The following is a 25,117-nucleotide window of genomic DNA, read 5'->3' as shown; positions in this document are numbered from 1 at the left end:
AATAATAAGTTCGACTAATACGATGATTAGCAAAAATGTGGTTAATGGCTAACTACTATAATCTATCATGTATCTAGTTCATTATTCTCTGCTGACATCTACTTACTGTCTATGCCAAAAAAATATGAAACGCTTCCTAAAAAAACGATATTCGGATCGTAAAGCTTCTAGAAATCTAGACTCATAATGCCTATTAAAATATTATTACTTTTCTTGTTGCTAAAGATTTTTAAAATCGATTTAGTATAGATAGTAGTTAAAAAGACTACCTCCTAGAAACATACACAAGGATCTTTCGTTATGTTAGTGCTTAGTGTAGACACTGTAGACAGGTATAATATATTTTCCCTAGATCCTACAATCTGAACCTATCTGAACTTACCTATACTTCTCTCTTATACATTCTCAAGTTCCTTAAAATTAATCGAAGCTTACTAAATCTAATAGGTAGTCATTATTTTACACGATAAGTTTCCTTTTCATTGCATCTTCTTACTTTGTAGCGCTGACATCGCATAAAGGCAACATTTAGCCCCACCGTCTATGCAACTAGCGAGGCACATAATTAGGATAAGTCGAAAGGCGGTCAGTTAAGCAAACGGATGGCTGAAAGGTAATAATTATTGTCGGCGAATACAGTCTAAGCTCAAACTAAATTGTGACTATAACTGTACGAGGTTTTCAAAAGGTTCGTTCAACAAGAAAGTAGTAAACATGTCTGTAAGTATTAACTGCGTCGTACTCGTACACGCTCAACAGGATAGTCTTAACTTACACGTACTCGAGTAAACTTTAATTAGCCGGGTGTTCGTGAGAAACGCTCAGTGAAATTGCTCGCTTTATCTTTCAGTTTAAAAGGTTATCTCCAACACTTTGTATTAATTAAACATCCTACTATTGTTAAAACCTACACAGGCCAAATTTGACCGCGCGACACTAGACGCTAAAATCTAAAAAGAGTCTGGTATTATTTTTGGTGTCACCGATAAATAATAACGCTCAAACTATTTATGAAGAAAGACAATGGTCTGTGAATCCTTTATGATAATCTATAAATGTTGGTAAATCCCAGTCTTTGTGTTACATGAGACAAAGCCGTTACAATGAAGTATCTGGGGGCACGGAAGTGCCCCCGCAAGTCGAGCAAAAAAAAAAGCGGCACGGCCGTGACATCCTTTTCTCGAAGCAATTCGGGCTATTTTTGACACCCCTATAATTTCTTTGTGGATAAAACAAGAAGCCTGGATTTCCAGCAACTAATCAGTCATTGTATAAACACGGTATATTTAAAATTTCAGTCAATTTGAACCAGTAGTTTAAGAATGACAACTTGTTAAAATTTTGAATTTTGTCACTCACTGATTCACTGACTCACTGACTCACCGATCATCAAAAGTCTAAGGTACTTCTAGCAGACTTAGAAGCTTAAAATTTAGAATACAAATAGGGTTTAGTGTCTTAATCATGGGAAAAATTTAATATTTTCTAATTTCGGTCCAGTTTTCTAAATACACCAACTGCAACAATAACTTTGTAATCCCATATAAATTTATAAGATTACAAGGTTACATTTGCAGTTAATGAATTATTATTACTGTAGAAAATAAAATAAATAGGTGTAAATAGGTACCTACTATATGAGGCATAACGGGAGGGGGTAAAGGGTGGGTAAGGGTGTTTAGCCCATGAAACTGAACAACATTCCCATAAGAAAATATGTTGAATTATGAAAAAAAAACGTCTTTCCATACAAATTTGACTTATGTTCGCTCTACAAAAAGAAGTGAGATGCCATCAAAAACATTCTGTAAAAACTTCAAGTCTCGCCGTAAAAAGTTGTGAGATCTATATAATACCAAGTCGATTAATCTATTTAGTCTCTACTTAAAGGACCTTCTGTCTTAAGTTATTACGTATGTTATTATCATGCCAATTTTTAAAAAATACCTTTAAAACAAATAGATCGACTTGGTCATCGCAAGAAAACACAAATTCGCCATTATTAACATTTCAGGAGCATTAACTTCTTGTCGTGCTGTGTAGTGTGATACATACTAATAATCAAATCATGCGATGGCCAGGTCAGTCTATTTGTTTTAGAGGTATTTTTTAAAAATTGGCATGTTAATAACATACGTAATAACTTAAGACAGAAGGTCCTTTAAGTAGAGACTAAATAGATTAATCGACTTGGTATTATATAGATCTCACAACTTTTTACGGCGAGACTTGAAGTTTTTACAGAATGTTTTTGATGGCATAAGTTTTTACCAAGACAATTTTGCCTCAATTTACATTGCCGAGCCAAGAATGGTAATAAGTAGGTATGAGTTGCGTATTAGCAGACAAAGGGCTTTTTAAAACATTAATAAAGTTTACTAAGACGTACAGAACAATAAGAAAATAGTCATTTTTGTACGTTTCGATGACTTTTATTGTTTAATACGCTTCCATTCTGCATTTTTTGCAATACAATAATAACTACGCAATTAAAATTGTTTTCTGTAAACGAGAGCAAACAATTGAAAATTGCACACGGTAATTACCATTTTTTGTGATCCAAATCTAGATTCCGGTATGGATTTAGTTCATATCGGATACCGTATCTTACTAGGTTGATATTGATATGAAGGAGATGAATGACACTGTTTTTAAGGAATTTATATCTCATGACTATTCATTCGAACCGTAGATGAATAAGACATATTAGTCACCTCTTACGGCTCCCGTGGGATATGATGAGTCAACACGGATATTAATAGTCATAGCGGAGGCCACTCCGTATGGCAAATATTAAAAACGGATTGAAATTCGCGCAAAAGAGGTTCCTTTAGTAACGCTGTGTAAACTTTGTTCTGATAGTGTAAGACGTCAGTTTTCAACAAAGAAGTCACTGTTGTCCTATACAACAGAATGTATGTAGTCCTGTATAATATATATATCCTATGGTTACGGTGTACATACTAGCATTGTAGATTGAATTACATAGGAAATAAATAGGTAGGTACTCAAAATACATGATATCTTAAGAAAACTTCCTCAAGCCATAAAACAATTTTTGTCAAAGATTTTCATACTTAATATGAATTACCCATTGAACAACCATTAAAAAATCGGAATTATCTCATGTCTAACCCAAATATTTTTGATATCTACAAAATGCTGCCGCCTTTCGTAGCACGCTACGAAGTCTCAAAAGTTGCACGAACACTTAAAACTTCACGACTTTTTAAAAGCCTTTTACGAAGAAAGCAACCTTTGAGACTTGAGATATCGTCACCTAATCTATTCTAAACTTATACTAACATGACTCATTATACCGGCAACTATATAAATTAGTGATTAATATTTGCGTATTTTTACAGTAAGTTACATTCCAAACGTTTACAATCACGCTGACAAGAGGCATTGCAATTTTTTATAATAGGCTGATAAAATTTAGAGGCTAGCATTTACAGAATAAAAAACGTTGAGATCATAAAATACAAATTAGCTGAAATGATAATATAACATTCATACTCGTACATTATCGTGAAATTTTGTAAAATTCTTTTTTTACCAAATTTCCCACCCAATTTACCGTGTAACTTCTACCATTCATAGTTATAACAATTATAGAAAGAGTAGAAATACAGGTACCCTAAATTTGACCTAAGCTTTGTTGATAAACTCAAGAGATAAAACTGCTGTAATTAGCAGGGCTCAAAAGATTACTCTCTAATCCATACTTTATGTGAATTGAGGTTGTAAAATTATTCTTAGATTGTGTCTGTACTTCGGCGGTAGCGGAAGAGACTGCTGAAAATTGTTATCTGCCTGAGATACCCATATCCGTATAGACAAGGAGAAACTGCTTGATACTAATTACTCTCTAACAGTCTTAGTTATAATAATTCGTCTTATTACGTATTCATTAGCTCAACACTTGCTTGACAATATTTCATGTAGATAATAAACGTGACATTACATTATGTTACAGTCTTGCTCTTTATGTAAGTACACTTATACCCGTAATACATATGATAAATATGTAACAGTAACAGTCGTAGTACTAAGATACGAGTGTAATACTACAGGCGACGTATGAATGATTGCTTAGTCACAATCTTTCGCTGAAGCGATGAAACATGTGTGTCGTCACAGGCAGTACTTCTAGTCGCAGTTAATGTATCTATGTTTATAGCCTCTTGTCTGCGACGTGAATCATATGGATAAAAAACTCAGAACAAAGGACTTGAGTGAGTTTTTCAATAGTGGAGAAATCTGCTTTTATATAGCGGATGATCATGATGTGTAGGAAGTGATTTTTTTAAGTATGATATTTCGCAACTCTATGTAAGTACTTGAATTAAACAGAATATAGTACTATTTGACATCGGCGGTATGGCTGGGTTCATTTTATTTCCTGGGCCTTTAGCTCATAAGATTTGTACTTTTAAAATTGTAAAACGATGGGATACCTGTTACTAAAATAAAGGCTCGTCTATCTCTGCGAATTTGTGCAGGTTAGTTCTTCTATAAATTAACATAATTGGAATAATTGTGTAAAAATATGAATCTTACAATAATCATGAATAACTGTTATACGCTTCATTTTTTTGAATTTATAAGTGAAGCGTATTATAACTTTAAAATTACATATTTGCGAGAAGAAGAAATTTATTTGATTAATGGTTATAAACTATTTTTCCTAAATATTTTTACCTTAAGTATAAAACTTTTTCCTAAAATGTCTTTGTTAACACCTAGGGAAATTTTTAAATAAATTTAAATCTTAATACCATACGACGCCTACTTTTTCCTTAAACCCTAGGAATAGAGACACACAAAAAAAATCTTTAATTCAAAGTGATAAACCAATTGGTAAAAGTTGTTAAGAAAACTAACTAAGGCTAAAAAATGCAGAAAAGAAATAACAACTGAAGTAAGTATATTTTCTTTGTTTGTTCAGGAAAGTTTATAATTTGGGGTGAGCGAAATTCGGAAAACTAAGAATATTTTTTAGATTTTTTTTTCACACTTATACATGTTTTATATTAACAACCCTGTTAATTATAATAAAAACTGAATGGAGATAATCGGGTGGCCACCGAGTATATGTATGTAACCTTTTCAGCAACCAAGCATAAAGATCGTTAAAGTATACCATCGCGACAAGTTGGTAATGATAACCTCACGAATGAATCTATACTAATATTATAAAGCTGAAGAGTTTGTTTGTTTGTTTGTTTGTTTGTTTGAACGCGCTAATCTCGGGAACTACTGGTCCGATTTGAAAAATTTTTTCAGTGTTAGATAGCCCATTTATCGAGGAAGGCTATGTATCATCACGCTACGACTAATAGGAGCAGAGTACCAGTGAAAAATGTTACAAAAAACGGGAAAAATTATGATTCTCTTATGTGACGCAAGCGAAGTTGCGCGGGGCAGCTAGTATTATATATTGTTTATAAGCAGCTGATACCTAAGCGACAATTATATTTCATGTCCAGACATGTACTTAAGCTAATTAATTACACGTTTCAGTGAGACATTTCATCGACCCTTTTCATAATGTGATGCAACTCTCTTGAACACAAATGATTTCATGATATGACTTTACGTAGATGTCGTAAAACAACTAAGCAGTTATAACAATAGTTACACATAACTTAGCGTTACGTTACAAACAAACAAATTAAATATTTGTTAGCCGGTACTGTCGCGCGCAACACTTGTACACTTCAATGTTTTCTTTCTCAATGTTGACAACAACAACGTGGTGTCCGGCTAACTCAAATTCCGGAACATAAAAAATATGAATTTATGAGAATAACGAACTTAACTCCAAATACGTTTGAATTATAATTATAATAAGCCAATTAAAAATAAATTTAATCAATTAAAGTCAGCTTGAGTTACGACTATATCCGCGACAACTGATTTTTATTTGTTATTGCCTATATTTTAATTTCTGTTGATAGCTTTCTAAATTTATTCGACTTGTATGATAAGTGGCATTCGAATAACTTCGTGGCAATATGCGCGTGTCGTATACGTACCTACTCGTGTTAGTAGTAGATGAATATTATATTAAAGTTACCACATCATTAACTGGTTTATAGTTGTGTTACCTTAGTAATAGCCGAACTACGACCGACACTACTGCGCTTCCAAACATTATATAAGTTTAACGGAATTTCACGTACAAATCGACGAGACGAGTTCCCAACACTTTTGTTATTATATGTGCGAGTACGTTACTGATTGTTTATAATGAAGTAAAAAATGCTAGGTATTATCAACAAGGAAAACGATGATTGATTCAAATATATTTGAGATTCCGAACTAGCCAAATATGTAAATGTGTTTGAAGAATCGGACATTATTTAACTTGCCCCAACATAACGAGGTTACATCAACTCGAGTACCTACTTGCTTACTTATAGTACGTTAACTTGTTTCGTTGCTGTGCAAGTGACTTTCTAATATAACATAAAATATTTTCATAATGAGCATACCACACAAACATATCCTATTGAAGGCTTTCAATAGTCAGATAATTTATTATTAATTTTTTTCTTACCTCAAAATAAAAATTCGCGGTCTCTCCGGCACCGTCAAAAATATTAACTTCACTTGCGATGCACTCAGAAGTAACTCGGTAATACAAAAAAATAGCACCTTTGGAAAATGTAAACAGAAGCGGCTGTGGCGAAACTCACGTGTGCGGAATATATGCGAAGTTTTCGTAGGTCGTTAAAATAGTTGCGTTTTTATTAGTGGCAGATGTAATTAACGTGTATGTCGCGTGTGCGTCGGATACGTCGACAGCGGAGTACGATCGTAGCCGAGCGGACCGGCCACGCAGACTGGCGGCGGCGAGGCAGCGCGTGCACTGAGTGGCGATCCGTGGCCGGTGGCGCGTCGCTGCCGGCCGCCGCGAGACTCTGCCCCGCGCGTGCGCCGGACCAGTTCCGAGCAGCCTCCCGCGCCCACCAGCCTGCAGGCCGCGCACCACCACTGCACCGCGTGCACCGCGCGCGCCACCGCTGCACCGCTCCACCGCACCACCTACCTAGCGCGCCACGCCACGCCACCACACTGCCCGTATATACTACGATAAACGTACTAAGGAACTCACAAATCAGCGCCACTAAATATCACTTGTCAATCGAACTTACGAGGATGTCGTCAGATAGTTTACATATCGAAGCAATAAATATCCACTAATGGGCCCAGATGCCCTTATCTCACAAGTGGAGCAGGGAGCAAATATCACAGTGGTACATAATTCGTTCAACTCACTTAGGAAATCAGTTTTCTGCGCTGATTTCCTGCACTTTATGGTTCCCGTGTTCACAATTTCCACTTTATGTATCCCGTAGCCGCTTGACCAATGAATGTAGATTGTAGAGGGAAGGCAGATAACCAGTCTCAGTTCAACAATATAAATTATAATGTTCAGTTTGTGTAATGTATCTGAAGACAAATGATGTTGACCATTAATTTATGTTAATCAACATCCGTGTAATACCCGGGCTTGTAATTTTGACGTCAATAATACCTATTTAAATCCTCTATATTACGCAGCGTGGCAATAGCTACAGTATGAATTTATTGAATGAAACATTTTAACATGTAAATACGATGGATAACATGGAGGAAACGCCTAACGATTGTATTATCGCATTGAAATTAATGACACGTGAAGCTCAATAAATAAAATGTATTTCTGAATATCACAGATTTACCAATTTAGTCAGATATAAAGACATATTCCTCAATACATATGAGATGTGAAACATATAGTCGCTGAAGTATTAAAAACTTGCGGAAATGCCTCATCTGTAAGCGCCATCGTGCTTTTTGATGTGTAATACAGATTTTGTGCAAATTATCAGTTAGTTTGCGAACTAAATATAAGCGCTCAATGAATTCGCTGAACGATATCTACAAACCAAACATGCGCTTGTTGAGTAATATAAAAAGGAAGGTTATAACTATCGTCGTTATTTAAACACAGAGCTTTTGGCTTCACGTGACGACCTGTTAAAAGCTGCCTTATGTAATACGCAACGTACATACATATATGAAAATAAATCCCGGATGTTAATACACTTTTTCTAATTTACGACCAAGTACTTCTCTTTTAAGATGCTACGAAAAGGTTATTTTTTTAACTAAGCGCACAAACTTTTTCCACAACAGTTTTCTACAGGACTATGCCCCAGCTTCCAGTGTTGAAACCTTCAGATTTTTAAACGTGGTCTAATCAACTTGAAGAAAAACAAATTTAGTTACTTACAAGATACCATTCCACTGATAAACTACAAATAGGGTGACCTTTGCTCTGCTTTGGGCATAATAGGTTGTTGCTATTTGCTTGTTCGGAAATTTCATTATCATTCATACGCTTATTTAATGACTAATTGGCTTTTGTTATCGCGCGAGTATTTGGGTCGATCATCATATCATTCATTTTTTCAAGTTGTTAGATGTTTAGTTTGTTCAAAGTATAAAACATTGTAAAAATAACAACGATAATTCGTTACATTTTGATAAATTGCTATTAATTCATTTATCTATTGGATTTCCCACTGAATTATCATGCAAATCTTTTAGTTATAAATGACGCCCATCAAGAAATACAAATTCTTAAGATTTAGGTAGCTTTTTGGCGCATCCTGAATAAGGCTTTAAGATTACGCAATCAAAATAAGCTTACAAGTTAAATAATTGCCAGTTTTAATAAAAACTAAAATGAAACCCCGATATGGTTATGTAGCTTACAATTCATTTGTGCATTTATATTGGTACCTATTGTATACCCTTTTTCAGTGTCATCTATACTAATTCTGTGCCGATAAAGTCTATTATATTAAAACGCTTTAATTGTGGCAGTATCTCAGATTTGTTGTTTCAAAGATCTAAAGGGATATTAGACGTGATGAGGTTTGTTTTCAGGAACAGACCAGGTTCTTGACAGCTAGCCTCATTTAATCGATACGAAAAGAAATACTTTTACAATTACACTGAAAGAGGGGCAAAATCAATTACGTTTGCGTAAATTATAATAACATAGTTATGCTCCGTATTATATTTCCCAAAACATAATTAATAATGGTAATAATTCAGAGTTCTTCATTCAGAAGACTAATGAAAACAGCAATCAGTATGTCAACGACAAAATCTGACCTTTTGCGAAGAATTCTGTTATACAAAATATTATTATAATAATTACACAAGGCCTTGACTTACTGAGGTCACTTATTCACTAAATTAAACGTTGGTATGTCTTATCAGAAGAGACACATTCTCACAGGTCTATGACCTGAACCAGCATGAACTTATTTAACCGAATTAAAATACCGATTCTTCTTAGTCATATTACGCCTGGCGAGGTGACAGGCAAGTTTATGTGAATCTGCGACCGTCATGTCATGGAGTGACCTATATTTGCATCATTACTTCTCAAGTTCACTGACCTAATAAGCTTGGTCTTAAATATCCAAAGCAGCTGTACTGTCTGGTCGACAATCGTGAATTCTTTTGTCAATCTTTAGCGGACTTCTGCCGAATTTAGACACCTTCAATCAATGATTAATCAACGATAAATGACCAAAACTAATATAAAAATCATAAATAAATAGGTGACATATTTCGTTACCCGATGTTTTAAAAAAATAAATATGTAGGTATTGTTATTTTAAGTTTAGTCGAAACTTTCAGCGCGAGTCAGTAAGCGCTTTTACGGGAAATAACTCACTTTAAAAACAGTCACAATTATTTAGATAGATACTGAGCACCGATACTCTTAAAAAATATATCAATATCAAATTAATAAGACATAAAATATTTATCCATCACGTACAAAATTCTTCAATAAAGTTAGATAAGAGCTCAGAGGCACGCCGCAGTATGAATAACATAATAAGAATTCAACAAAGACGGAATATTGAATGAAAGGCACTTGCAGTTCAATACCTTGTACATTTTTTTCCTGTTGAAGATAACAACTTCATATAATATGTGCTGATTCAATTCCAATCAATGTTGGCTTTAGGCTGGTATCAGACGTTCGGTAACGATGTTCGAAGAAATTGCACATTGTAGATAAAACGAGGGGTCAACTGCTAAGTTATTTAGGCAAGTCGCTATCAGTTGCCCGATCGCGAACTTTCGATACAGTAGCGTGGAACTTATGCCGTCCCAATATTCATTTATTGGAGATTGTTTGTTTGGCATCTCGACATCCTTAATGATGACAAGATCTAAAGGTTCAGCCCAGCCAGAGCTTAGTACTGCTCCTGAGTAAAGAAGATGAGATGAGAAAATGGGAACAAAAAAGTACAATAATGTTGTTTATGGCCAATCTGTATCAAAAAAATATGTTATATTGCTTTTTTACCTGTGAAACACTACTACATCAGCAGCGACAGATAAAAAATGTAAACAATACAAGTAAAAAGGTTTATAAAAGCGCATGTACACATGTCTGGTGCAGTTCTTACTGTAGTGTAGATATGACATTAGTCAACGTCACAGCGCACTGACAGACGACAAACAACGTCAATTACCGATACGTAATCAGCTCAGCCGATGTTACGTTTTTCCTACGTCTTTTGTACTATTCAAAGATTCCAGTTTTAGTCCACTTTATTTCTCTAAAGACGTGTGAATTGTTTCTACTATTTACTGGGTTACCAAGCAAGTTGAACTATTGTCTTATCTTAAGAATTCTGACATCGTTTTATTATCATATGTCAAATCTTTTCAATTTGATATTTTAACAAGGTTGTTTATAAGTTTTCCAAGCGAAAAGATTATGACGAATTGACATCGAAGATGTCGCCTAAAAGGTCTCTCCCATTATGTTAGTCTTTTGGCGTAGCGTTATTAGTTACTAAATACTTGAACGTTAAAAAAAATTACTAATATATTTGTCAAACACTCCCATATAATTTTAATGAACTTGACACACAAAAGAGATTGAGCATTGATCGCTCTCGATCACTATCTAATTTCTTCACATAAATACGGATATCCGCTAAGATACCGTATCCGTTTGCAAAGATAAATATTATTTTGATACTTGAACGTAAACTCTGTGACTCATGCACTTGTTCAGGAATTCACGTGCATTTAATCAGTATTCAATACACATTTGTCACACGAAGTTGTGTAGTGCCTTTTGGATCTTCCTAACTAGTCATAGGAGGTTCTGACTCACTACAAACTCCATGCAAATTATGGCGATAATATCAAAAAGAGTAGGCCGCAAAAGCTTGAGTTCACCTGCTGAGTAAGCCGTAACGATGAAGAAAAAAAATGTATTGTTGTATTGCGAGACAAAGGGACTCTAGTCTGCCGTGAATGTGTCACTGCAAATGCAAAACGTACTGTTGCACTTGTGCAATCTATAGTTTATAGATATGTGCTTTATACAATTGCGTACATTAGTCATTATGTTAGATTTTGAAACTCATGTCTATAAACGAAAACATCAAAATAACTATTGTTTTACATTGCCTATGATAATCTAACGATCTTTAGATAAATTTGATTTTGTAAACACGCTGCAGCGATTACCGACTATCGGATTCTGAATCTCTGTTTGCAGATAAGATATTGTTTTACAAAGTCTATTAAAAATAAGGAAAATGGTATTACTTAGTCGTTTCGTTTGCTTTAGCGCGTAAAGAAAAACTCAGAAACTTTAAGTGGCCGTATAAAGAAAGAAAAGATGCGTTGCTGCCTAGAGACAGGATCATAATAATTTAATATACATTTTCAATATATATATTGCGTTTTAAACATATTGAGAGCTGTTTTTAGTTCTGTTATTCATCGCGATGCAACGTATTGCCCACGGGAACTGTGTCTACGTCACCATGATAACGAATGACGTAAATTCTCGTAAATGCTCATACAAATTAACTAAATATAGGATTAAGTTACTACGGAGAACTTAATCCGCAGATAGTATTTAGCAATAAGGTCTACCTGAACAATGCACATATTTCTAATGAAATAGCCCTCGACATCTACATAGGTTCAGTTAGGACCAAATTCGCTGAAAATATGAGTGTTTTACGACATTAGTCTGGAAGCAATTAAGAATAGTGTTTCATCTTGCAATCTCGTTTTTTATATTGGCAATTTTTGAGGCCTTGGCAAGAATTAGGACACTTAAACAACCTAAGAAAAATAAGTAATAGCAGATGCTTAATCGCGGTATACTTTTCTGTTGACTCTCGTTACCGTTTTAAAAAAATAAATATATTTTCACCTTTCTTGTCGTTGTCTTACGGTTCATATCTTTATGTTACAAATTTCTCAGTATCGCTAAATCGATCGTGCGAATTGGTAATGCTTTTTGGATAACTCGTTAAAGACCGATATGCATCTCCAGGTATGTTCACAATTATCTGTTTATTGCAGCTTTAGATTACTTCTGACAACACTAAATAAATAATACATTCATAATTCGCTTGCATGAGCATGGTTATCAATTTATAAGACAAATGTTTTGCAAGTTAAAGAAAATTATAAATTAAAAAATATTTTTAAATTAATTACTTTTTTAAAATTTTAGTGTTTATGTAATTTATCAAAACAATAAAATTATAGTAAGTACAATTTTTCAACTGTGCATATTTGACAACTGTGTATAACTGTGCATATACGGTTTTTTGTGTTTGTTTATGCAAAAAAATGCTGGCATCAGTATTGATGTTTTAAGACAATGCTTATCCTCCTTGCCTTGTAAATATAAGCTAAATGAGCTAAGCTTATAGTAAAAGCCTATTCTATCTTGTAACAAAACTCGTCTCTATTTTTAGTCATCAACACGCATACTGCGGCTAAACATAATTATATAGGAATGAAATTATTCACTATCTCGGCTATAAATAAGTTGTTTATTATTATACTCTTATCTCAGTCTTTATATGAGTATAGACTTCATCATTAAATCTTAATGGTGCCATAAATACTTACTGATCATCAAAAATCAATAACCGAAATTAATCTAACATGCAAGTCGGCTTTATCAAACGGAAGTGCTAATCCCTACTTGAAAACCTATTGGTCTGATAACAATAAGCCGGAAAGCCAATATAAAAAGAATACAAAATGTTTTATTTACACCGTAGTCACTAGCCAATGTGGTGAAGACTTGTAGACTTGTCTTCACACGCACAGCAAACAAAACAATAAATCATATAAATTGATAGGAAAATATAATTTTTAACGATATCTCTAATGTTATACCAATGTGAATTGTGAGCAATTATATCAAAATATTAGATCTATCAGCTGTTTGTACATATTTTGTTGAACATTATAATATATTTCTTTGGCATCTTATTCAAAGGTTATGATAATATTTTTGTGATACTATTTGCAGAAGTATAAACCAATCGTGTCACTCGGTGTGTGGTCTGAGTTCGAAATAGATCTCGTCCTGTCACCGTTTGCCCGATAAAAGTAACTAATAATAGCTGTAATATGATACAATTGACTAATAACTTGTTGGAGTTAGTAATTCGCGTTTGGATTTGTCTGACAAAGAAAATATCTAGAAAAAACCTACCTCAATATCCATAGCTTATGGTTACCTGCTAATGCAACAGCCTAGCGAGAATTCCTGGGCAATAAAATGTGATTTAATGCAGTTTTTTTAACTTCGTAGGCAAAGCTTTACTCAAAAAGTCTCGTAGCAAATACAAGGCGTCATGCTTCGAAATCTTTTCTTTTTTATTATTCAATCACTCTAATTTAGTTTTATATTTGTATTACTACACACTTCTGAAATCAATATGCGATTATGATTCTGGTAATAGATTTAGTGTTTACCTTAGGTACCTTAGTATTCTGTAAGACATCTATTATGTTGGGAATTCATGATCAGCTAAGAATTACATAACACGAATAACATAATACCGGCTTTAAATAATTCTTGGAAAATCTAACAAAGTCGGTTTCCATGAAAATCAACGTAACACGCTCTATCTATCGATCTACGGATGACTGTAGATCAATGTGGCTACCAATTAGTGTCAATAGCTACATACAAAAACATCACATTATAGAAGTTATATCAGTAACGAATACTGATTGCGTCTGATAAATAATGCATAAAGCACGCGTATATTTTTAAAATTGATTATTACTAGTAAGTATGTAGGTTAGCTAAGGTAGGATACTAATGGGAGACGTAAAGTATCGTGTTGTAACATAAAGGCGATAGAAGGAATCTAATAACTTGAAGGTACGGCGCATGCACATTCAATGCATTTTCGTACAATCGATCTTTGATACAAACGCACAGGAGAGCTGGTATAGTCGTTGTAACACATATCCCAACATATTGGACACCAGTATATGTCCTTTTTTGTCCCCTATAACCAAAAAAGAAGTTACTCGTTTTATGTTTCAGAATTCGTTTACGCATCCAAATTAGATTCTCATAACAATTTTAATTTTTTTTGCTCATAATTCTGACTCTCTATGCGATCAAATATCACTAAACGTACGGCTTGTACCTTTAGAGGATTGGCTAATGACTACTAACAAATTACCTGCGAAAATTAGTACAATGTAATACTAGATTTACGTTTAATTAAACGTCATATTTCAACAACGAATATATGAATAGTCGCCTGTACGTAACACTTACGTCCTTAGCCTATCTAGCCGTGTTTACGTTCTCCACGTAGTAATGAATGGCAAACATTTGATTAATATAATCCGCTATCAAAGGAAACGCTTGTGTTTTCGTAAGCACAACGCTAATATCACGCGCTCTTAGTAATCAGAACCTAGTTTTGTTTAAGTATTTGGTGTTATAAAAGCTTAATTTAATAATATTGTGAATAAATAAAAGTTGATATGGATTTAAAAGGTACATAGATGAATGGTAATGATGTAGGGATGAGAATAAAGGCGGGGGAAGTTTGTAATGATCGTATCAAGTGGCGTTTTTAGTCTCTCTAACCTACCCTTACGAGAAAAAGGCATGATATTATGATAAAAAATAATAAAAGGTAAAGAAGTTAATGTTTTCCTTCGGATTTTCTACATACCCATCTCATTACGTATCATAACATGTATTATTGTAACTCATTATTGTCATTAATTTATCATCATTTTACTTTGACATGATGATAGTAAACTATATTTAATACATGACACGGCTAATCTGATCGATCAATCAGTTAATTGACAGTTGATCGATGGCTAGTTGATGTTTACACTGAAAAATATGAGTGTTCATTCTCGAGGTGGTTCCCCACAGACAGTGTAAATGACCTGAGATCACAATTCAACACTCCGTTTAGTCATCTCGCTATGATATAGTGTTATTAATACACAGGCAACTCATCTTCCCGAAATTGGCCATTAATTGCTTATTGCGACACGAGTATAATTTATTCAGAGTCGACACAACACATCAATACAACTGGTACATAAATATCTATTAAAATATTACTGCCAGACGTATGCACGCATGCTACGCCGAGCTTGCGGTTTCTCAATTCACACTCGATCCTTGTAACGCGCAGATTATTATCTGACATTATCGATCTATGTGATTTACTATAGTAAAGTGATAATGGCGCCGGTAATAACCGACCTAGCTAACACAAGTATGCTTTGATACCGACTCGTTGAGTAAATTACCGCTGTTCATAGTTCATACCTAACGAATCCCGGTTAAATTGTGTAAATCGATAAATAATAACACATAACAAGCGAACCACACTACAATGATTTAAACAAAGTAACGCATTACCACTCGTACAATACAAGCAATTACGCTTGAAAATATACACCTTGAGAGCAATCATGTCCTTAGGTTCTGATTAATAATGCACGCGACGGAAAATAAACAAAATAATGATAGGCGGCGAATAAAAATACACCGTGTTAATATACTTCAAATAGGTAAACGAGGGCAATTATGTAGCAAATAGTTGTTTATTTGCAGTATCTCGACGAGGTATGTAATTTTCCCGTGTTCTATCTAATATGATCGACGCGACGCGGCGCCAGCGCCGTCGGCTTTGTATAAAGAACGTTTATGCTAATACATCAGCCACTATCAACTGTCCGGTGTCCAGTATGAAATACATTTTTCGTCTGTAGAACGGCTTATAAATTGTTGAATATTCAACTTGTGTCTATGGCATCAATCAATCATTAGGTTCACGCGGCCGATTTGCGACACGTGCGAGAATGTAATTTTAGGATCTTATCACAATATAATATTTGATAACCGCCGTACAGACCTATCGTGACTTATTGTAGTACTTTACAAATAATCAAACATAAACTAACGAGTCCTAAGTCTACATAAATATTTTTTCCGAAGATGTTACTGCACTAGCGCTGGTAGAGCCAGTAACTTTAGCTTACAGCTATAGATAGATATCTGATATTCTGATTTCTTTGGTAACTGCTCTACCTTGAAAAATAACCAAACGCTATAGACAAAAACCCACATTGAATAATGTAAAATGCTAATTGGTGCAAAGTTTTATCTTAAACTGTTGGGCATAACGGAAATAGCAAATTAGAGGAGTCACATCTTCCTAAAATAAAACAGAGACGTTCGATATTCATAGCTTTATTTCCTTTTCTATTTATATGTACATTGCATATTATTATTTGTGGTTATTCCCCACAATTAGCAATAGAATTAATCCTGTGTATATTACTAGAAGTTATGATAGTTTTCGTAACCAGTCGTCTGTATTTCCCTAATCCGAGACTTATGGACCGAAGGTGCAGACATACATATTAAACAAATCATCAAAAACCGTTTCGCAGGTGCGTTCACAGGTGATCATGGCCAGAACGTCTACATGTTTGTATGGGTGTAATACATGGGCCGAGTATGTACCCACTCGCCAATTTAGAGTGCGTCTCACATACAAAATGCCTAATAACAGTGGGTTACCCGTGTGTTGCTAGCCACTTATTACATCACCTTTACACTCCTAGACGTTCGAATTTGATTGCTATGGGATCTTACTCCGATGACCTAAAAGCTCAGGTATATTTCTAGATAGAATATCATATCTGTAGCGAATACAATAAGTCACGATAGGTCTCTTGTCTTATCTTTGAACAATGTAGTATAAAAGTTTGTGCGTCGACTTATCGATGGCATACAAATTAATGGAAAACTAAAGAATAAAAAAAAGTGTTCGTTTTTTTTTATATTATTATGTGACCTTAAAATATAATATCGTCTTATCGTTTCAAAAGGTTTGATAAAGCTACAGGTACTAGTCATCTTTTAACAATAAACTAAAAAGATTGTGCAATTGTAGAACATGTCCTTACAGGAATTCAGACGAGTCGTACGATAAATGATGTATTATTAAACTAAATCGTTTTGATATCATTGACCTATTGTGCTAAATTCTATTATTGTAATCTGGGGGCACGGAAGTGCCCCCGCAAGTCGAGCAAAAAAAAAGCGGCACGGCCGTAACATCCTTTTCTCGAAGCAATTCGGGCTATTTTTGACACCCCTATAATTTCGTAGTGGATAAAACAAGAAGCCTGGATTTTCAGCAACTAATCAGTCATTGTATAAACACGGTATATTTAAAATTTCAGTCAATTTGAACCAGTAGTTTAAAAATGACAACTTGTTAAAATTTTGAATTTTGTCACTCACTGATTCACTGACTCACTGACTCACCGATCATCAAAAGTCTAAGGTACTTCTAGCAGACTTAGAAGCTTAAAATTTAGAATACAAATAGGGTTTAGTGTCTTAATCATGGGAAAAATTCAATATTTTCTAATTTCGGTCAAGTTTTCTAAATACACTAACTGCAACAATAACTTTGTAATCCCATATAAATGTATAAGATTACAAGGTTACATTTGCAGTTAATGAATTAAATTATTATTTCTGTAGAAAATAAAATAAATAGGTGTAAATATGTATCTACTATATGAGACATAACGGGAGGGGGTATAGGGTGGGTAAGGGTGTTTAGCCCATGAAACTGAACAACATTCCCATAGGAAAATATGTTGAATTATGAAAAAAATACGGCTTTCCATACAAATTGGACTTATGTTTGCTCTATTCGCTCTACAAAAAGAAGTGAGATGCCATCAAAAACATTCTGTAAAAACCTCAAGTCTCGCCGTAAAAAGTTGTGAGATCTATATAATACCAAGTCGATTAATCTATTTAGTCTCTACTTAAAGGACCTTCTGTCTTAAGTTATTACGTATGTTATTATCATGCCAATTTAAAAAAAAAATACCTTTAAAACAAATAGATCGACTTGGTCATCGCAAGAAAACACAAATTCGCCATTAACATTTCAGGAGCATTAACTTCTCGTCGTGCTGTGTAGTGTGATACATACTAATAATCAAATCATGCGATGGCCAGGTCGGTCTATTTGTTTTAAAGGTATTTTTTTTTAAATTGGCATGATAATAACATACGTAATAACTTAAGACAGAAGGTCCTTTAAGTAGAGACTAAATAGATTAATCGACTTGGTATTATATAGATCTCACAACTTTTTACGGCGAGACTTGAGGTTTTTACAGAATGTTTTTGATGGCATAAATTATTTACTGGTTTATTACAGATACATAGTTTTTAGCATAGTTTATTTTCATAAAAAAGAGAAAATGAATCCTTTGACCACTCATTCGTTTTATATGATGACAGTTGGTGATAATGATAAAATCACAAAAAAACATCTGTTGTTTTTTGTGATTTTGTTGAAAATGCAATTAGAATAATTAGACTGAGCAAAAGAAAGCTCAGCCTAAATTCGTGGAAACCGACCACTTCCCTTTATTCAGACATTTTCCTTGGAAGTAAAAAGTAACTTCCAGTAATTTAATTTCAAACACTGGTCCTTAATCGAGAGATTCTAACAACGATTCAAATTAGATACTTACTTCTTTGCGTAGACAGTATAAAATCGAGTGAAAATCAAATAAACGTAACTCTGAATTCAAGCTTCCAAAATGAATTACATAACAAAATAGCACTGGAAAATTACATAATGAATAAATAACGGCATAATGAGGTTATCATCAAGTACCCGCAGACTAGACCGCTGAACATAGCGTAGACGGTTCGTGCACTTGTGCCAGATACTCAATGAATCTCAATTTATTATTTAGGGCCGGTGTTACACCAACACACATGTTATCTATTAGATATGACACTATTAGGTTATTTTGTGCGAAATTTGTGCACAATTTATCGCCTAAAACTAACCTAAAACGATCTAATTTACGTATCAGCATGAACTAATTGAATTAGTTCACAGTTGGTAAGGAAATCATTCATCCATTTGTATAAATATACCTTCTTGGTACAAATAACATAGGGAAGATTTGGAAATACTGGTATTATGAATAATTCTTTATCAATCCACGTTCGCTTAAGGAAATCTGTACAATTTAGCAGGAAATCTGGACCATGAACTTTGTTTCAATTATATTATTCATTATTGTGATTCAGATACTTTGAAATGTCTAAATATAAATACCCATTGAAAACCATAATTTATCCAAAAACTGTAATGTCCATTGAAACATAAATAGTTTAAATTTGAAGAAAAAGACAGCGTATTTTGAATCAATTATTATAGTAATATTCATATGGGAGGTTTTATACCGTAATATGGATTGACCAAAACGGGAATAATCACATTTTTATTTGAATACTTCGCGTTAAACAGCTAATTCCAGTAGCCACTACTTAAACCAGAACCTTAAACCAGATCACCACATCCTCAGAGCATCGTTATAATATAACTAGTCAGTCTTGACAATAATATATGTAAACAGCGATCGCTTAATCACGCAGATCGATTATCCGCACAGGAGGTTGTTAATTACATATATTACTTAAATTATTGCTGCATAATTACAAATACACACTTAATCAAGAGACCCTCATACATCGCAACCAGCGGTCACTATATCAAGATTATCTCGGATTTCTTCACGTTAAGCTCCCGACTACAATTTATTCACGCGATAAATTGTTTATGCGAAATATGACACAGATACACCAACTAATATGACATAAATTTAAAAGTTAGCCTAACCCACATAGCGTCTAATTAGTGAGCTAGACTCAACGCAAAAACTAGTGTTATGAATCATTCGTGTGAAGGGCATCAAATAAAGTTTCTTTTAATATAATTAAGTTGTGCCTAATATAATAAAAGTAACGTGCGTTTATGGGCGCGTTCAATTTTTGTTTGGCACACAGCCAATAGATTATCTACATGACTTTCAGATAAGTCATTACAGTATTCATATTGGTATTATTCAGAGGTTTTTTTGTATGTGAACCCAGCTTTTAGTAAAGTGCTCTGCAAGTTATTTCCTCGCTGCTTTGTGGAAATGTATTGTGTGTCAGCTGCTTACTATTCCGAACAAGTAGTAACAGTTAAATGAGGGGAATAAGTTTGTTTGCGAGGACTCCACTACGTATTGTCGACAGAAATGCGATTTAGCGATCTTACTTCGAAACAAAATCCTTTGTATGTTTTTTCTAGACCCAGACATTTTATTTCAACTATTCACTTTCCACATTTGTCAGCAAAGATTAAGAGCAGAGAAAAGTCCTTTCAAACATCATATCTTTAAAACTTTCACTCTTTCAACTCCAATAGCATTTTTCTTATTCTTGCAATAATGAAATTAACTAGATTGTAATGTCTCCTTGTTCAGTATTCAATATATTTCACGTTCTGTCCACTTGCGCCGAGGAGCACCTGAGTCATGTCGGGAGTCACTACGACAAAAACTCGAGGTTAGTAAAATAGGGTTACGCAACCTGATATATAGTTATGCAATCAATATTTGTTTTTCTTCAATCTGTAATAGTATTACAAATAGATAATGTTTGTATATTTGTAGAGATTAATCTCTGAAAAACCACAATTAAGTGGTTTTCCCCTATTGCTACTTATATTATAACATTAGTTAGGATAAATGTTTGTTTGTTAAGCAAAAACTACTGAATGAATTTGGTACAATTTTGGTAGACAGTTAGTTTGTTACCTAGAGTAACAAGGACACTGTTTATTTTTGTCCCATACAAGAGCTAGTTTGTTCTAGCAACAAGAATACTACAACTTCTACAAAAACTAATTAATTTTACAAAGAATTTAAATGACGTTGTAGCAATCTGTCAGTAATTAGACACATTTAAAATCATCCAGTAGAGCACGTTGCCTTATAAGGACGCGATAGTGATCTTAACAAGTGCGGAATTCGATACAAAATGTGTTAAGCACTTTTATGACCGATTTGCAGATGTAATATTGTGTGAAAAAAATTAAACACCTCTGCGTTAGGTCAACTCACCTAGGATAATACTTAGAAATGTTGCAGGGTTTACAATATAAATAGTTGAACAGATGTATTTAAAAGCAGTTTTGTAAAACTCTGTAGTTTAAGAAAGATAATATTTTAACGTTAATTTCAGAGATTGCAGTATTTACAATTTTTCTGAGATATTCCATTTTTCCGTAAACTAAACTAATACATACTTAAAAATTTTCCTTGCTAATCAATACTAATTAGAAGGAAATTAAAAAGTCATTGACTCAACCAATAATTAGACAAGAATACCGTTTAGTCATTGTTTTCTTTTCATTTGAATAGACTACAATGCCTGAATCGTAGGCATAATTACACGTGTATAATATGACAATAATCAGAAGAAAGTCACTGATAAAATTTAAGAAGCACCTACCTAACTATCTAATGATTTTTGTTGTTTTCCAAACGAGTATTTCAAATCAGGCTAGCAATACGTTAGATATTTTACTGTATTCCTAACAGTAGTTGAGTGCCTCCTACAAATAACTAGATCAACGTAGGCTCTATTAAGCACAGAATTTATGGAAAAGAAAGACATATTTATGAGAATAGCCACGAGTAAAAGTTTCAGTTCCCAAAGTTGGCCTACATGCTATAAATAGAAAATATATTTCAGCCACAAACATTTAGGAGCTGTTAATCAATTTCTATATTACGTTTTCAGCTGTGAAATATTTTAGCAAATACGTTTATACAAAAAATGTTTCATTGAGTTGATTAGATACTAAATAATATCCCAACAATCCATGCAAACTTGTGATTTTGGGAGGTATACGTTACACTTACATAAAATTTCAGTTCAGTGTCTTAGTAATCTAATCAAAATATTCACGTCACGAAAGAATTCAGACGTTTTTGTTTCCACAAGTACCGTGTGAAAGTAGTGAAATATCTATTTACCCTCAGACAAGCACCTGAATGACGCATTACGCGTGACGCACGTCGCACTCCTAGTAGCCATATTGATTAAATCTTATCTAAATCCAAATCAATCCGATACAAAGAATATCAATGAAGTCATAGACTACTTTCTTGTTTTTCTACATATCACTGTGACAACATATTTCCTGTAAAACATAACGTAATCTACAATTAGATTCTTTTAAATTAATTTACTAAAATAAACAAACACGAAATTTTCGTGTGAGTGGATTTCTTTCCCATCCAATGAATTAAAGTGGCAGTGAGCCGCTCAACGTTAAACGACGTAATAAAGACAGTTTTTTATGTTATTTGCATTAAGTTATTCAGTTCGCATGTGAGATGGACGTGGGGGCTCGCGAGCCGGGCGGACGTGTCCGCTGCCGACACCACAGCGCGGCATCACACCGCCGTCACATCGCCGTCACTACGCGACAGAACGCTAACTACCCCCTAATTGCATCAATTAAAACGACCACTTCGACCCCATTAAATCCTACTGCCTCTGAATATCTAATAACGTATTCGCGGTAAACTTCAATTAGATATAATACCGCGCTTATTTAGTCTGTCATTTCAATAAACTAGTGGTGGCCAGTTTTCACAAGATTGCAATGGGTTTCTCTAACTCTACCTTTTTATTAAGTCTGCGTATAATTCCAAATGGGAACGGTTTTATACAGCAATCAGCATAACGACGAGTGTCACGATATTTATACAGCAATCAGCATAACGACGAGTGTCACGATAATTTACGCAAAACCTTTATAAACATCAATAGCTATATCCCTAGAGATTTGTGTACTTAGACACAACTAACGCTTACCTCTATAAAAACTTCCTGTAATCAATCATTTTAATCTAATTGGTATCCTTAAAGACACACGTGCATACATAATGGTCTTGTTATATGACTAATAGGCGACGTCCTATATAGGTCATAGACTCATTTATGTGGAAAAACTGTTATTAGTTTTCTACGCAGTACGTGCTACATTGTAAGTGGCGCCTTCGTTCGATGCGTTCTTCGGTCTCATGACACTTCATATCTAAAGTTATAATTAATTGCGAGTTAAATCCACTCCATGTGTTTATAGAGGCAGTGCGACACAATGCCGTAAGTGCCTATACAGACTCCATTTAAGAGCTTTTGTCTCTTTGTGCGCGGTTCGCGTGGGCGCCCCTCGCTTCATTCATTTGATGTGGTCTGTTTTCTTAATGACGGAGGCTTCGAGGCGCCGCGGAGGGTTTTTGTGCACATGTATGTCGTACCTATTAAAACACATCCGATGTACCGAAACATAAGGGTGGCGATCCTTCAATGGTCGTATAGTTTCAGATATTACGTTTGAATAAGACAATATTCATTGTCTAGACTCTCGACGAGTTCATGGCACGAATCCGGGTTAATGTAATGTCTAGTGAATCATGGTGTAAACTCGTCAATATACGCATGTACATAATTATAATTAATCCAATCATGATACCGACGCTCAATGCCCATAATAAGCTGAAACAGTATTTGCTTGCGAGTATCTGGTGTGAAAACACGTGGGTATATAATAAGGAAACTATTAAACATTCAGCCTCCTTTTATGAAGCTTAACTAAAGTATGATTTTTATTTAAACCGTTATGATATGCATTAGGTAGGTCGTATTTCTCGCCCACTGGCTTGCACTGCATTAATTTTATTCAACAGTCAACCACTTTACAAATTAAGAAATAAGAAAAAACACAAAAGAATCTGGGGCGTACATTCAATTGCAAACTAAAGTCTTTATGAAGAAGTAGGTTATGCAGCTCTGAAGAGGAACGAATTCAGAATGATATAGTGCGTAATTTATTTCCAAAGTCCGAGATATATTTCATTGCGGGGGTTGTTTGGCCACCCTAGTGCGGAGGCGGTCGGCGAGTACTGAGACGGAAAGATCTGCAGCTTCAGAAATTATTTTTTTATAACTCAATGCGAGTGCTGAATGCCAATGAGTTTCTCGAGATGTATCTGGTATTATATTACTTTTTACTCCTAAAGATATAAACTGGAGATGCACCTAATGATAGTACAGACGCTTAACTATGCGAGATGCGCACGTTCCTTGTTCATACACTGATACATCGTTATTAGTAGTCAATTATGAACATTATGAAGGTATTATTAATGTTCTATTACAAAACAAAAACTGTACTAAATAAGGGGAAAATAATCATTAATCATTTATCTCGATCTTATTGAAGAGGTTTATGGAGCTACAGTCTGCTGTGGTATTCAATCTGATATAGGTACAAGACAGATGTACTATACATCAAAGCTTTAAGAATATCAATAGTAAGTCGAACGTAATTTATTCAAGAGGGGAAATAAATTAAAAAGCCAAATAAAGCAAACTGGCGGGATGCCCGCACACTCCGCACACTCTGCAAAGTAACGCACAGTCACGGAAATTGTTCCAAAGTATTAGAAGCCTCTTTTTCTACTTGAATGCACAAGAAAAGAATGTTTTTCTCAATATCGACATCCATTTCTGCCGGCTTGTTTATTCGCATGATATTCGAGAGCATTTAACGAAAGTATTATTGTGGAAATGTATGGAAATACATTTTCTTTACATATGAGACGATCTCTTTAGGGGGGATTACTGGAAATTTTTGAATGATTCTTAAATGGAATATTCTGTGTGGTTTTTATTTAAAATAATACACATGGTAACGTCTCCATTAATAGATACATTAAAGTAAATTGTGTAAAAATGCGCCATAAATAGTTTTGCGGTTAGCACGCGCTACATTACAATCAGTGTGCGACCACACTG

The 25,117-nt window shown here is 34.3% G+C and overlaps 1 protein-coding gene across 1 annotated transcript in view; it reads right to left on the bottom strand.

The window, feature by feature from the left end:
• Nucleotides 1-7,043, bottom strand: part of cv-2 (crosveinless 2-secreting protein) — a 47,080-nt gene extending 40,037 nt beyond the window's left edge. The window contains exon 1 of the mRNA XM_076113283.1: nucleotides 6,566-7,043. The gene's annotated coding sequence lies outside the window, so the exon portion shown is untranslated. The remainder of the gene's footprint in view (nucleotides 1-6,565) is intronic.
• Between the last annotated feature and the right edge of the window lie 18,074 nt (nucleotides 7,044-25,117).

Source organism: Anticarsia gemmatalis, chromosome 4 (assembly GCF_050436995.1).
Source record: "Anticarsia gemmatalis isolate Benzon Research Colony breed Stoneville strain chromosome 4, ilAntGemm2 primary, whole genome shotgun sequence".
NCBI lineage: Eukaryota > Metazoa > Arthropoda > Insecta > Lepidoptera > Erebidae > Anticarsia > Anticarsia gemmatalis.
This window is presented reverse-complemented; position numbering and strand designations above follow the sequence as displayed.